Below are 14,510 nucleotides of genomic sequence, written 5' to 3'. Positions count from 1 at the left end.
TGTCCAGATTCACAATGAAGTAGGCCCTTACTTGATATTTAGCTTTTCAGAGTGGTTTTTCGGGACGTAAATTTTTTTGGAGTACCAGTATTGTACTGTATGATGTTAGGTTCTTTATTATGGCACATTGCTATACGTGCCAGAACACCCAAACGTGCACTTGACATTCAGCGAACAGTTGAAACTAGCTAACAGTTTGGACTGAAACACTTCGTTTCTGCCGGCCATTGTGACCGAGAGGTTCTAGGCGCTTCAGTCTGGAACTGCACGACCGCTACGGTCGCAGGTTCGAAATCTGCCTCGGGCATGGATGTGTGTGATGTCCTTAGGTTAGTTAGGTTTAAGTGGTTCTGAGTTCTAGGGGACTGATGACCTCAGATGTTAAGTCCCATAGTGCTCAGAGCCTTTTAAACCATTTGTACCACTTCGTTTCGAATAAATTGACTGCCTCTGTGGAAAAGGTTAATAAAAGCCAAATTTCTTTAGCAAACTGACAATAATAACTTCATTGTTCTGCAAGGCGCTTAATGCTTGACAGCCAAAATTATGAAAAACAGATAAAATCAGCCTTTATATTTTATGAAGTAACAGCTTTTTCATGAGATGAGAAAACATTTTATTTTCCAAGCACAGATCAAAAGCTAACAAGAATAAACAACTCGTAACCAAGCCGACTACGGCAAAGATAAATATCTATCAGCTGCAGCTTTCACCCGCTGTTTTTGGCGCAGTGGATAAATGACGTCGCCACATCAGCTCCCCTCCTTTTGAAACCGGGTGCACCAGGTTTGTGGGGAAACTTGCACTTTATTTTTCTACGTGCTCTCGTGAAAACATCTGGTGCAGGCAATGGCTGCTCCTGTTCTGCACTTGCTGCTTCGCTGTCCTCTTCTGAAAGCGAGGGCTCGGCGAGACTATCTGCTGTTTCTTTGGCCTCCACGTTTGAGGGTGATTTTGCAGACCGAGGAAGGAGTGTACCCTCTTCGGTGTAAGCAGGTTTAAGCCGCTCAATTGAGACTGTCTCTTCTTTACCATCCTTATCGATTTTGAAGCTGTGGCTTCCTCTTGTGATTACCCTGTATGGTCCAGAGTAAGGCGAAACAATAACGTATTTTAGTCTCTCGTGGATTATGGGAATGTATTTTAATTCACTTGATAGCTTCCGGCAAGAGGAATCCGTTTTGTTTTCATTTGACTTGAGAGTTTGAAACGAAGAGGAAACCTCAAAACCACTAACAGCTACACTTCCAGTAGCTAGAATCGGGAGGCGGTACGGCTCATACCCGGCTCAACTATGCATGAGCGTGAGCCCGCTAAAAAGTGCTCAGACGAACCTAACGCAAACAATTGTGACGTCACGCTCTTCGTAAGCAGTTTGTGGTTATGATGTATTGCACAGTCTTCATCCTAAAGCCTTTGATACATTTTGCTGTTGAAAGACGTTAAGAGTATCAGTTCTTACCAGCTAAAATTACAAAAACTTAAGTGAAAACTAAAACACTGAAAAATTCCCGGAATTCTAAAAAATTTTCGGCTTTTCCCGGTTTTCTCCTGGATGAAAAAATTCCGGGTTTTTCCCGCTTGTCCCAGGACGTATACATCCTGAGCATGTTGCGCAGTTGTATTAGACCACGAACGACACCTTTGAAATGTCCACAATACTTCAAGTGCCATCTGTCGTCAGAACAGTGCGGTGTGTAAATGTGTGCACATAATGTGGGAACTGACCGAACTCGAGCGAGGGCAAATTTTTGTTGTTCGTATGGTGGGTGTTTTCCTAACCGAGGGAGCCAAAGTGTTTGGTGTTCTAAGGGGCACCGTATACACGGAAAGCGGGAAAAAAACATTATCCACTAAGTTACAATGCGGACGAAAGAGTGTGTCGAGTGATCGTAACGAATTGTCATTGAAGAGGGTTGTGACTAAAAATAACAGGGCGGCAGCTGCGTAAGTCAGTTTAGATTTAAATGTCCCACTCGTAAACTCTTTAAATACCAAATCAACATGAAGACTATACAATAAGCAGGGAATTGGAAGCCTAGTTGGAATTCCATAATCACTCATCAGTGATACACAGCGCCATAAATGGAAAATGTGGTGCCGAAGACATACAATCTGGACTACGGAGCAGTGGAAGGAAGTCGTTTGCTCAGAAGAGTTTTGTTTCACACTAACTTCTGGCGGAGTGAAACAGGGCTGGAGTTCGCTGAAGATTTGGGCAGCCATATCGTGCTATTCCATGGGCCCCATGGTTACTCTGCAGTGTCACATTACAGTCAAGGATCATGTAACCATTTTTGCTGCTCAGATCCATCCCATCGTATATTGTTTGTTCCCCAATGGTAATGCAGTGTTCCAAGACGACAGGTCTTCTTCTCATACACCTCGCATAGTCCAGGTCTCGTTTTATAAGCACGAAAATTGAATGTCTCATCTCCCCTGACCACCATAGTCACCAGATATCAGTATTATTGAGGCTTCATGGTCTGCTTTGGAGAGAACCGTGCTTGACCTATATCCACATTCCATCATCAGCACCTTAATTTGTCACTGTTTTAAGGGCATGGTCCTCTGAGAACCCTACAGCATCTATATTAATCCATTTCGAGATGACTGGAAGTTGTCTGGGATGCCTACGGGTTTCCTATTACGTATGACACATGTTAATGTGTTGTGTTTGCGGTGTTCCCACATTTTATCCAACCCCTGTGTATTGTGTATATATGGCAGGACTGCGCTGTGAGTTCCTCACTAAAAAATCGCACTCGTTTTTTGGTTGTTTGTGAAAAGATAGTGCTATGTCTTGTGCAAAGCAGAAAGGTATACCAGGAAGTGTGGTAACTAGATAGCGGAAGGATCGTCGTACATGGAGACTGCGATTGGTCTCGCAGTATTGCTGTGAAGTTATCTATGGTCTTGCTGTCCTGACCTAGCTCAGTTCTACTACTGCCACGAATTAAAAATAGTTGGATACTAATTGAATTTTAGACCTGTATCCTTTAATTCTGGCAGCGGCCTTGCCGCAGTGGATACACTGGTTCCCGTGAGATCACCGAAGTTAAGCGCTGTCGGGCGTGGTCGGCACTTGGATGGGTGACCATCCAGGCCGCCATGCACTGTTGCCTTTCTTCGGGGTGCACTCAGCCTCGTGATGCCAATTGAGGACCTACTCGACCGAATAGTAGCGGCTTCGGTCAAGAATACCATCTTACGACCGGGAGAGCTGTGTGCTGACCCCACGCCCCTCCTATTCGCATCCTCCACGGAGGATGACACGGCGGTCGGATGGTCCCGGTAGGCCGCTCGTGGCCTGAAGACGGAATGTTATTTCTTTTTATCCTTTAATTCTAGCTTTAGAGGATATCATTTCATAAAAAATGTCCAGGTGAGAGTAGGACTCGGGCACAGACTTCATTATGTGTACAGACATTTCATCCATTCCGGCGATCGAGGATCTCGACGATTTTTGCCTGTTATCGACATTGATACTGGCCAGACATCGGTCCAAGGGATTTCAAGACCTTCAAATACCTTTTAATTTCAAGTTTAAGACGGAAAACAAATGACAAAATAAATATTCTTTTAGTGTGATATAATTGCAAATTAATAATTTTCAGATTTTCTCTTTTACTTGGACTGCTAAATTTCATGATTATATGTCACAAGGAAATACTCACAGGTTTTAATGAGTATCAAAATATGCGACATAAATGACCGCATCTTTAGATTGCATTGGCTTAGAAGCTTAACAGTTTTGCAGCACCATAGGGCAATAGACCTCAGCATGTGACATAAATGTCAACTTGATAAATCTATCCGTTCCTGAGAAAAGGGGTTGTGAACAGTAGGACAGACAGGGAGACGGGCGGCAAAATAAGGCTTCCCTTTTTTTTTACCGATTGAAGTAGGAAATCATAAAAAGGATTTTGTGCTGTTTAGAAGTATCAGGTTCGTGAAAAATTCCGACTTTATTGGGAAAAACGTGGCACTGGGGGCAAATTGACACACAAAACGATCACTTGAAGTTCGTATAGCCAGCAATTAGGAAGGGAGCCATTAAACTTAGGTTTAAGCTGGTCGCTGTACGTATTTCCAACCATAACCTTCAACAAAATAGCACAGGACCACATACTGCACACGCTGGCTTCACATACCTCGATAAAGAGGATGTCGGGATGCTACCCTGGCCAGCATGTTCTCCAGCTCTCTCACCCAATGATAACATCTGGTTTGGGTGGCTGAGTGTCTGACACTTCGCCAGACGCGCCAGAATTGTATGGTTTCTAGATGAGACATACCACAGTTAGTAGTGGCCGCTTCGGGCGCCAGCTGGAGGGGGGCGCCAGGGGCGTCAAAGCGCAAAATTCGAGTACAACGCGTGTCAGAATCCGTAAGAAAACTGACCCGGGTGAAAGTATTCGAGGTAAGAGGGCTGGGAGGGGGGCGCCAAATGTTAAGTGGCTTGTGTGCAAAAACATTATCGAAGCGGCCGTACTGCCGCAGGTGGCAGCTCTGCTTACTTTGCACACTGCACACCAACAAATCACCTACAAATTTAATCACGTATTCCTTCTACTGTAATTTATATGCAGAAGGTTAAAAATTCCCTCATTTACTATCCATCCTGGAAATGCTGTAGTATAGATACAGTATGATCCAGCTGCCCCTACCGGCGCTGTTTTATGCAACCTACAATGTTATCACTGGCCTTGAAAAACCATGTGCAAGATTTTCATATTATCTCGCTCGCTTCCCCACAAACTATTAGCCCGAGAGAAGAAATAAACAGGAACTTTTAGTAGGAAATTTGATGATTTAATGGGGCTATATTAATTAATTAATTATTGAAATATAACCTTTTACTTGCATTCGATGGTATTGTATCAGGGCGGTTTGACACACTGATGGCCTGCACCAGAGCAATTACTCTCACATACGATATAATAAAAGTAACATATTACGACGCATGCAAATCATCACGTGTGAGATGTGATGGAACAGTAAAATGAAATAGTCCCCTGCCATGTCTATGAGGTCACTATCAGCTGTGTGTCATCCTGTCTTCCAAGAAGTGTTGTTACTATTTTTTGTGTACACGTAAGTGATTATTGGTCATGTAGTTTTGATTGAATCGCAGATATCCAATGAGTAAATAGATTTAGCCTTTCTGGTATCAATGAACCAGAAAATTACAAACTAAATTTAGTAGTTGTGACAACTATATTATGTGCAATCGAGATGTAACTGAATGTTGCGTAAATTTAGGCTGTGAAACAAAGACTTGGACTCCGCAGAAGCCAGTAACAAGTGGCCGATCAGCCACGTCGCTGAGATATTTTACGTGTGACATGCAAGGCAAGCTTGCAGACAGCGGAAGTGATGGCACCTGTCATTCTCCGAATATTGTGTCCACATTCTTGGAAGCGTGCGGCCTGGTGTTGTCATGCTTTAACTGTAGCATATGCAGCTGCTCATCTTGTTATAGATAATTATAATTAAGTTAGGGAGCCACTACAGAGTAGAGATGTGTTTTCACTGTTGCACAGGTAAGCCATATCATTCTTAGGACCAGGTTAAGACATTATTTAGTGAGTATAAGGAACAGTGAGTGTTTATTTCAGAAGTTTTTAGCTAGTAAAACAGATCTCTCATTCTACCATCTCAAAATGAGAAAATTCAACTTTTTAATAAACCTGATACACAGTACTTGCAAGTACAGATAACCTAAGCTAATAATTCACTTTTCCACTCCATACTACTGTAGAAATTATATTTAACTCTTTCAGACCCTAATTTCTTTCTGGAGGAAGGAAAATTTCGCTCTGTGTTCTAACGTTCTTAGGCGATTTTTTAATGATCTTAGACCCGTGATTTGTACTGGTATATGTACCCGTTTTCAATACGTACCTAGAACATCTGGATTCTTTTAATGGACTAAAATAAATAATTTTGAAAAACTCACTGTTGTAATAAATAAAATGATAATTCAATAATTACTATGCAAGATAATAATAATAATAATAATAATAATATTCAGTTATACAGTAGAGTATAACCAACCAACAACTTCCTTCAATTCTGGTAGTCACAAGCCGCTGCACACTGCTACATTTACTTGTTGACGTTTTTACAGTGGTGCCCAACAGATGAAAGCACTTGCGCATGATGAAAATGCTGAATATTAACTGATGTATAAATGAGGTTTCCATTGAGGACAAATATTTATGTTGCATCTAATACACACTGAATATCAAAATACACAATTGTAACCAAATGGTCTGATAGAGTTAAGCATTTTGGCATTTAAAAGTTTGTCTAAAGAAGTCAACAGATTTTTTATTTTCCCTTAGGCTGTAACTGGGGATCACTTTCACTCGTACAATTTGCCACATAGGCGCCATGCATGCATTTCCACAGCTGGAATCATACCTTAGAATAATTTCTCCTTCAGCGATTTAAGAAGTGCTTGGCACTGTTACTAGTTGTCTGATGACACCTTAGTTTCCACAAGAGCTTTGGGGCGTTATGATACCGGCACGCACATGTGGGAACGGCCTGTGGTAAAACATGAAATAATGAGTGTCGTTATCTTTACTGACCAGTGAAGGTTTTGTATATCTCCTTGTCATAATCGAAGAGGGAGAAAGGTAAATTGACAATAACCCACGTGTTACGATCTGCAAACGTAAATTTTCGAGCTGACGTCCAGGACACAAGTGTGTTAGTTATAAGTATTGCCGGAAACATCTGCTGCGTCATCGTGCTGCCACTCTGAAATTTCTAAAAATGTGTGACGTACGCTTCCTCATCTGCTACTATCCATTTTCGGCAACGTATCAAACGCTTCTGTACACTATTACAAACTGCATTCCATTGCATGCAAGATATGGATCAGAACGCTGTTACACGCACGGTCATTCTTGTATTATTATGCCTGATCATGTTACATTTTGTTAGCACAACATCAAAACTGTCGGTTGTAATTAATATAGATATCCATCAGCTATTTGTGACACCTGTGTACGCTATAGCGGAAAACCAATCCAATATAGTCCAAAACACTTGCGAAACGTCGCCTAAAAACCAAAGCTAAGCTAAAATTCCTGCCCTTTGATTTTTTTTTTTCTTTTTGCGAAAACCAGAGATTCTGTACCTCCGTATTTAGTTCGGTAGCCACACTAGAATGAGTGGGAGAACTTAGTAGAAAAGTGTCGAATTCTGTAATATTTCGTTCACGCATGGAACAACATAAAATATCATTTTAAGCATTCTTATGTGTTCTAATCTCTATTTCCCACACATACGTTAGTTACAACAGAACAGTTGCACAATCGAACTCGAATATCTTACCTCTAAATTAATTCAACTGGGTTTCCTGAGAATGATGTCACCTTTCTTCCAACGATTCTCTTGAAGTTTCTGAGCGTATCAGTTTGGAGACAACTACAACTGTTCTTTTTGTTAATTTTTATTTACAGCCATAATCACATATATTGAAATAACTTGTATAAAACAGCCATCTTAAATCAGTGTGCACCACAGAAGGACCATTCGCTGTCACTTTCGTTATGAGCCGTACCTACCAGGGACTATACTAACAGCCAGCTTCCGGGTTCCTTCAGCATCTGATGGCTAGCCAACATGATGAAGGCCGCAGATCCAGGGGACATTCTGTAGAACACGTCACATACATTTTCGCATATGATTCTCTCAACAGATTTACTGCTCTTTTGCAGAATTCTCCCCAAAAAATCCACGTCTTCCATAGCCCCTCCCCCCCCCCCCCCCTCCTCACTGCTAATTTCACGTGTTCGGTCCTTTTACTTCACTTAGTAGAGCTACCTTTTCATATTACACTGTCGAAAGACGTTCCACGCGTTTACTCTTACTGGTCGTTTCTCTCGTTTATACGCACCATATTGCATTTATCCGACATTAAAATTGTCCGTCAGTCAGTGTACTGAGATTCTTTATTTCATTACAGTCATCCAGCGACATCATTTTCCTGTAGGCAGCGACATGGTCAGCCAACAATATTAGAGTGTCACTGTCCTGATAGTCCTGATATACGGTTCATGTATGTTGAATACTTCAGTGACTCTGCCACGGTTCCTTTAAGAACAACCGGCTACTTTTTTTCTGTTCAGCGTTCTCCACGTTGCACAACATACTTCGTTATATCGGTGAAACCTTTCTTAATAGCTTATTGCAGAAGAGACTTTGTGTGATTCTCTCTTCATAAATAGTCAATATTGTGGTATATCGTCGAAAGTCGTCCGGAAATTGAAAAGATTAAATTTACCTGGTCGCTAGTGCTACTATATCCATGGCAGTATCGAATTCTCGGAGAGGGATGATGGTGTTATTGGTAAGATAATATCAGAGAAGTTTTAATGTATTCGAATGTATGGACTTTTAGGCAGGCCAGCAAAGTCTTTCCGTAAGTATTGCATAATCCTTTACGAGATTCATTTCTCTACCTCGTTGGTGTAAAGTAGGTCTGCCCACTACTGTTTAGCGGCGCCTCTCGCTGTCGGATAAACCTTACTTTTAAGCGGTGTTGCACGCCTCGCACATTTTTGTATGAGTCCGCCAACTGGCCGTAATGAACCCCTTGCCTCTCGTAATGGAATATTAAATTAAAACGCCTCTGCCTAGCAGCCGACCTGCCCTTTCTGCATCTCTCTCTCTCTCTCTCTTTCTCTCTTTCTCTCTGTCTCTGTCTCTGCCTCTCTCTCTCACTCACATACACACACAAACACACACAAACAAACACACACATACACACACGCGAGCGCGAGCACTCGCTCGCGCACATACTACCTCTCTTCCTCTCTCCCTGCTCCTGCCTGTTGTCCCCAGTGATTTAAGAAAATAATAAACTGCCCCCTTAATTACAGCCACCTTGCGTTCTCACAGTTACAACCGTACCCTCGCCTTGCTGCCTCTGAAAAGAGTCCTTATAAACGACCCTAAAGAGTTTTTTTTACATGTATAAAATACTTTACCCATCCCTCTTATTTTTGCTGTATGCCTAAAAGAGATATGGTAGACAAAAAGACTCCGGAGCACAAAAGCACAAAGCATGGTTCGTTAACCATATCTGGCGCTCCATTAGTTTATTGTTGATTAAGGCAATATTAGCCGTCCTTAAGCGTGTACGTTTACCTAAAGCCGAATTCCGTTGTTAGATGTGTTAGAACCATTCGTGTACGCTGCTCACAAACCCAAGTTTTAGTCATCATTCCAAGTGTCAGCATCCCCCATACCCCAGCTCCACCTTCTGTGTACATCTGCTACATATTAAAAACACACATTTCAAGACTTTTATATTGGTAAAAATTCAGCCTCGTCTGCTTTCCCAGTCTCCATTGTTAACTATTCTTGTGCACATAGATGATGTCCTACTAACGTGTCCCTTAGGGCTTCGTTCTACTAACACTTTATGTCGTGTTTAATGTGCGCACAAATTTTGACATTCATTTTTAGCAACGCACATTTCTAATCTATGTAAATGTATAAGTGATTACTGACATCTTTGTTCATCGGATGCAGCTACACGAAATGATGTATTGAAGGTGAAATATCGAACAAATTTTGTTTTGAAACATGATTATTCGTTACTAAAGTTTGCAAGTCTGCGCAACTGCAAAATTACAATCTGTTACTGGTGACTAAATTATAAGAAAATAGATACACTTCGTTAGTTTTGGATTTATTGACGATGATTCTACTGGGGATTGCTAAAGGTGATTGTTGCCTAGTCGCCAGTTAATGAAAATAGGGTAAGTTTTCCCGGAATTGCTTGTGACAACGCAACAACGAATAAATAAGTAGGCAAGAAAAAAACTAAAGTTATGGGCAAGTAGATTGTTTGCAGACTAAATTTTAAATAAAGCAGAAGATGAAGAATCAGGAACTAATCATTGTGTTTTTCACATTTATAATGCATCTCGAAGGCTATGCTTCATGATAATGTGATGTACAGTTAGTAATAGTCTCGATTTCTGAGTTCCACTGCCTCAGTACTTATCTGTACAACCATTAGGAAGCTTGTGAAATAATTATTAGACTTGAGGATGGACCATAGCTTCAGGAACACCTTTTGAAGCACGAGTACAGCGAGAAAGTCATTTATATAACTTGCACATTACCTGAGGACTGAGAAAAGGACCCTAAATAAACTCAGATACAGGGTTTGAACGAAAATATGGAAACAGGGAGAGAAGTGCATGCTTGAACGTAAATGCAGATGCTAGCCGTATCTCAGGGCTGCGCTGTTTTGTTTGACCACTGTGCAATGTCCTCAATACGTTGTAAGTGGTGGTGAGAACACTGTTCTGTGTAGTCGTGAGTGCCTGATGTCGCAACTAAGGGAATTCGAACGTGGGCAAATTTTTGGTGCCTTTATGATGGTTACTTCCACAGACATGGTACCCGAAGTGTTTCAAGAGACGTCGTATCGAAGATTTATAACGGTCATTGAAGGGGACTGTGCGGAATGCAATAGGATGGCAGCTGCAAAAGTCACTGAAAAACTGAATCCGTAGTAGGAAAACGTGGTGCCGAAGTCATAAAACTTGAACTATGGAGCAATAGAAGAAAGTGATTGGTTGGATTAGTCTTTTTCACAATATTTCCAACTTCTGGCTGAGTTTATGTCGCTAGAGTGAAACATGGTGAGAGCTCAGTGATGATTTTGATATCCATGTTGTGCTATTCCATGAGTAAAATAGTTATTTTCCAATATTGCATTAGTAACAAGGATTATGTGACCATGTTATATCCGCAATAGTGATTCTATGTTCCAAGGCAACAGGGTCCCTGTTCATACAAATCGCGTCGTCCAGGACTGGTTTTCTGAGCACGAGGATGATTTGCCGCATCTTCCCTAGCCACCACACTCAGCAGATCTCAGTATCACTGAGTCTTTCTGGTCTACTTTGGAGAGAAGGCAGCTTAATCGCTACCCATCGCTGTCACAGGGTCCTGAACTTACAACTGTTTTGCAGAAAGAATGATATAAGATCCCCATGAAAACCATACAGCACCTGTATTTGTCCACTCCGAGACAAATGAAAGCTGTTTTGAATGCCATTGGGCTTTCTTAACCTTATTAGGTTTGGTAATGTGGTGTGTTTTTGATGTTTTCATGTTTTTGTTCAACCCCTGTACACCTGAAATTGACGAACGGTGACAAGTTATGGAAATTCTTCTTCATTCTTATAAGTCAGGTCAGCAAGCGAAGTTTCGATCTAAATACAACAAGAAGTGTAAATTACGCCTCGTAGACAAGTCATATTTTTCCGAGTTTATAATATGAAGCATGGGACCAACTGATCCTCAGGAAGCAATTGATTTACTCGTACTTTCGTATATAATGTGTGACACCCACGTCCAAGTGGCCAAATTGGTTTGCACACGACATTTATAGTTTGTAAGCAGCCATAATGTAGGTCTTTATTCGAACTAGTAAGCAGGTAATCTTGAAGCTTTAGCGTTTCTATACTCCTTAAGAATTGAAATATTGTAAAACGGAAGCATGCGACTTTATAAAAGTTCATATCTTCATTTTTTACATCATAGTCGCCTAAGTACTGTAAATACCCACCTTACGGGTTTCAGCATAATATTGCCATCTTCAGATGTGGTAATTAACCTACAAACAATTTCGTCATCGCGAATATAACTGGAGTTGACACATCATGACGAAACTGTTTGTGGATTGCCAAATCTGAAGAGGGTAAGATTATGATGAATCCTTTCCCAAGCTGACAAACACAGCTTTAGACGGAAGCTAATGCAGTACCTTGTATTGGTTACTTTATATGGATATGTTCCATTGTATGTTAGAAGATCCATGGACATAAAGACGGAGTCCAGTCAATTATAACCTGTTGAGGTACGTTGTTGTTGTGTTCTTCAGTCCTGAGACTGGTTTGATGCAGCTCTCCATGCTACTCTATCCTGTGCAAGCTTTTTCATCTCCCAGTACCTACTGCGACCTACATCCTTCTGAATCTGCTTAGTGTATTCATCTCTTGGTCTCCCTCTGCGATTTTTACCCTCCACGCTGCCCTCCAATACTAAATTGGTGATCCCTTGATGCCTCAGAACATGTCCTGCCAACCGATCCCTTCTTCTGGTCAAGTTGTGCAACAAACTTCTCTTCTCCCCAATCCTATTCAATACTTACTCATTAGTTATGTGATCTACCCATCTAATCTTCAGCATTCTTCTGTAGCACCACATTTCGAATGCTTCTGTTCTCTTCCTGTTCAAACTATTTATCGTCCATGTTTCACTTCCATACATGGCTACACTCCATACGAATACTTTCAGAAATGACTTCCTGACACTTAAATCTATACTGGATGTTAACAAATTTCTCTTCTTCAGAAACGCTTTCCTTGCCATTGCCGGTCTACATTTTATATCCTCTCTACTTCGACCATCATCAGTTATTTTACTCCCCAAATAGCAAAACTCCTTTACTACTTTAAGTGTCTCATTTCCAAATCTAATTCCCTCGGCATCACCCGACTTATTAGACTACATTCCATTATCCTTGTTTTGCTTTTGTTGATGTTCATCTTATATCCTCCTTTCAAGACACTGTCCATTCCATTCAACTGCTCTTCCAAGTCCTTTGCTGTCTCCGACAGAATTACAATATCATCGGCGAACCTCAAAGTTTTTATTTCTTCTCCATGAATTTTAATACCTACTCCGAATTTTTCTTTTGTTTCGTTTACTGCTTGCTCAATATACTGATTGAACAACATCTGGGAGAGGCTACAACCCTGTCTTACTCCCTTCCCAACCACTGCTTCCCTTTCATGTCCCTCGACTCTTGTAACTGCCATCTGGTTTATGTACAAATTGTAAATAGCCTTTCGCTCCCTGTATTTTACCCCTGCCACCTTTAGAATTTGAAAGAGAGTATTCCAGTCAACATTGTCAAAAGCTTTCTCTAAGTCTACAAATGCTAGAAATGTAGGTTTGCCTTTCCTTAATCTTTCTTCTAAGATAAGTCGTAAGGTCAGTATTGCCTCACGTGTTCCAGTGTTTCTACGGAATCCAAACTGATCTTCCCCGAGGTTGGCTTCTACTAGTTTTTCCATTCGTCTGTAAAGAATTCGTGTTAGTATTTTGCAGCTGTGACTTATTAAACTGATAGTTCGGTAATTTTCACATCTGTAAACACCTGCTTTCTTTGGATTGGAATTATTATATTCTTCTTGAAGTCTGAGGGTATTTCGCCTGTTTCATACAACTTGCTCACCAGATGGTAGAGTTTTGTCAGGACTGGCTCTCCCAAGGCCGTCAGTAGTTCCAATGGAATATTGTCTACTCCGCGGGGCCTTGTTTCGACTCAGGTCTTTCAGTGCTCTGTCAAACTCTTCACGCAGTACCATATCTCCCATTTCATCTTCATCTACGTCCTCTTCCATTTCCATAATATTATCCTCAAGTACATCGCCCTTGTATAGACCCTCTATATACTCCTTCCACCTTTCTGCTTTCCCTTCTTTGCTTAGAACTGGGTTTCCATCTGAGCTCTTGATATTCGTACAAGTCGTTCTCTTATCTCCAAAGGTCTCTTTAATTTTCCTGTAGGCAGTATCTAACTTACCCCTAGTGAGATAGGCCTCTACATCCTTACATTTGCCCTCTAGCCATTCCTGCTTAGCCATTTTGCACTTCCTGTCGATCTCATTTTTGAGACGTTTGTATTCCTTTTTGCCTGCTTCTGTTACTGCATTTTTATATTTTCTCCTTTCATCAATTAAATTCAATATTTCTTCTGTTACCCAAGGATTTCTACTAGCCCTCGTCTTTTTACCTACTTGATCCTCTGCTGCCTTCGCTACTTCATCCCTCAAAGCTACCCAATCTTCATCTACTGTATTTCTTTCCCCCATTCCTGTCAATTGTTCCCTTATGCTCTCCCTGAAACTCTGTACAACCTCTGGTTGTTTCAGTTTATCCAGGTCCCATCTCCACAAATTCCCACCTTTTTGCAGTTTCTTCAGTTTTAATCTACAGGTCATAACCAATAGATTGTGGTCAGAGTCCACATCTGCCCCTGGAAATGTCTTACAATTTAAAACCTGGTTCCTAAATCTCTGTCTTACCATTATATAATCTATCTGATACCTTTTAGTATCTCCAGGGTTCTTCCATGTATACAACCTTCTTTCATGATTCTTAAACCAAGTGTTAGTTATGATTATGTTGTGCTCTGTGCAAAATTCTACCAGGCGGCTTCCTCTTTCATTTCTTATCCCCAATCCATATTCACCTACTATGTTTCCTTCTCTCCCTTTTCCTACACTCGAATTCCAGTCACCCATGACTATAAAATTTTCGTCTCCCTTCACAATCTGAATAATTTCTTTTATTTCATCATACATTTCTTCAATTTCTTCGTCATCTGCAGAGCTAGTTGGCATATAAACTTGTACTACTGTAGTAGGTGTGGGCTTCGTATCTATCTTGGCCACAAT

The 14,510-nt window shown here is 41.0% G+C and overlaps 1 pseudogene; it reads left to right on the top strand.

The window, feature by feature from the left end:
- The first annotated feature begins 3,007 nt into the window (after positions 1-3,007).
- LOC124617368 lies at positions 3,008-3,125 on the top strand (annotated as a pseudogene).
- The last annotated feature ends 11,385 nt before the right edge of the window (positions 3,126-14,510 follow it).

Source organism: Schistocerca americana, chromosome 5 (assembly GCF_021461395.2).
Source record: "Schistocerca americana isolate TAMUIC-IGC-003095 chromosome 5, iqSchAmer2.1, whole genome shotgun sequence".
In the NCBI taxonomy this organism is placed as follows: domain Eukaryota; kingdom Metazoa; phylum Arthropoda; class Insecta; order Orthoptera; family Acrididae; genus Schistocerca; species Schistocerca americana.
This window is presented reverse-complemented; position numbering and strand designations above follow the sequence as displayed.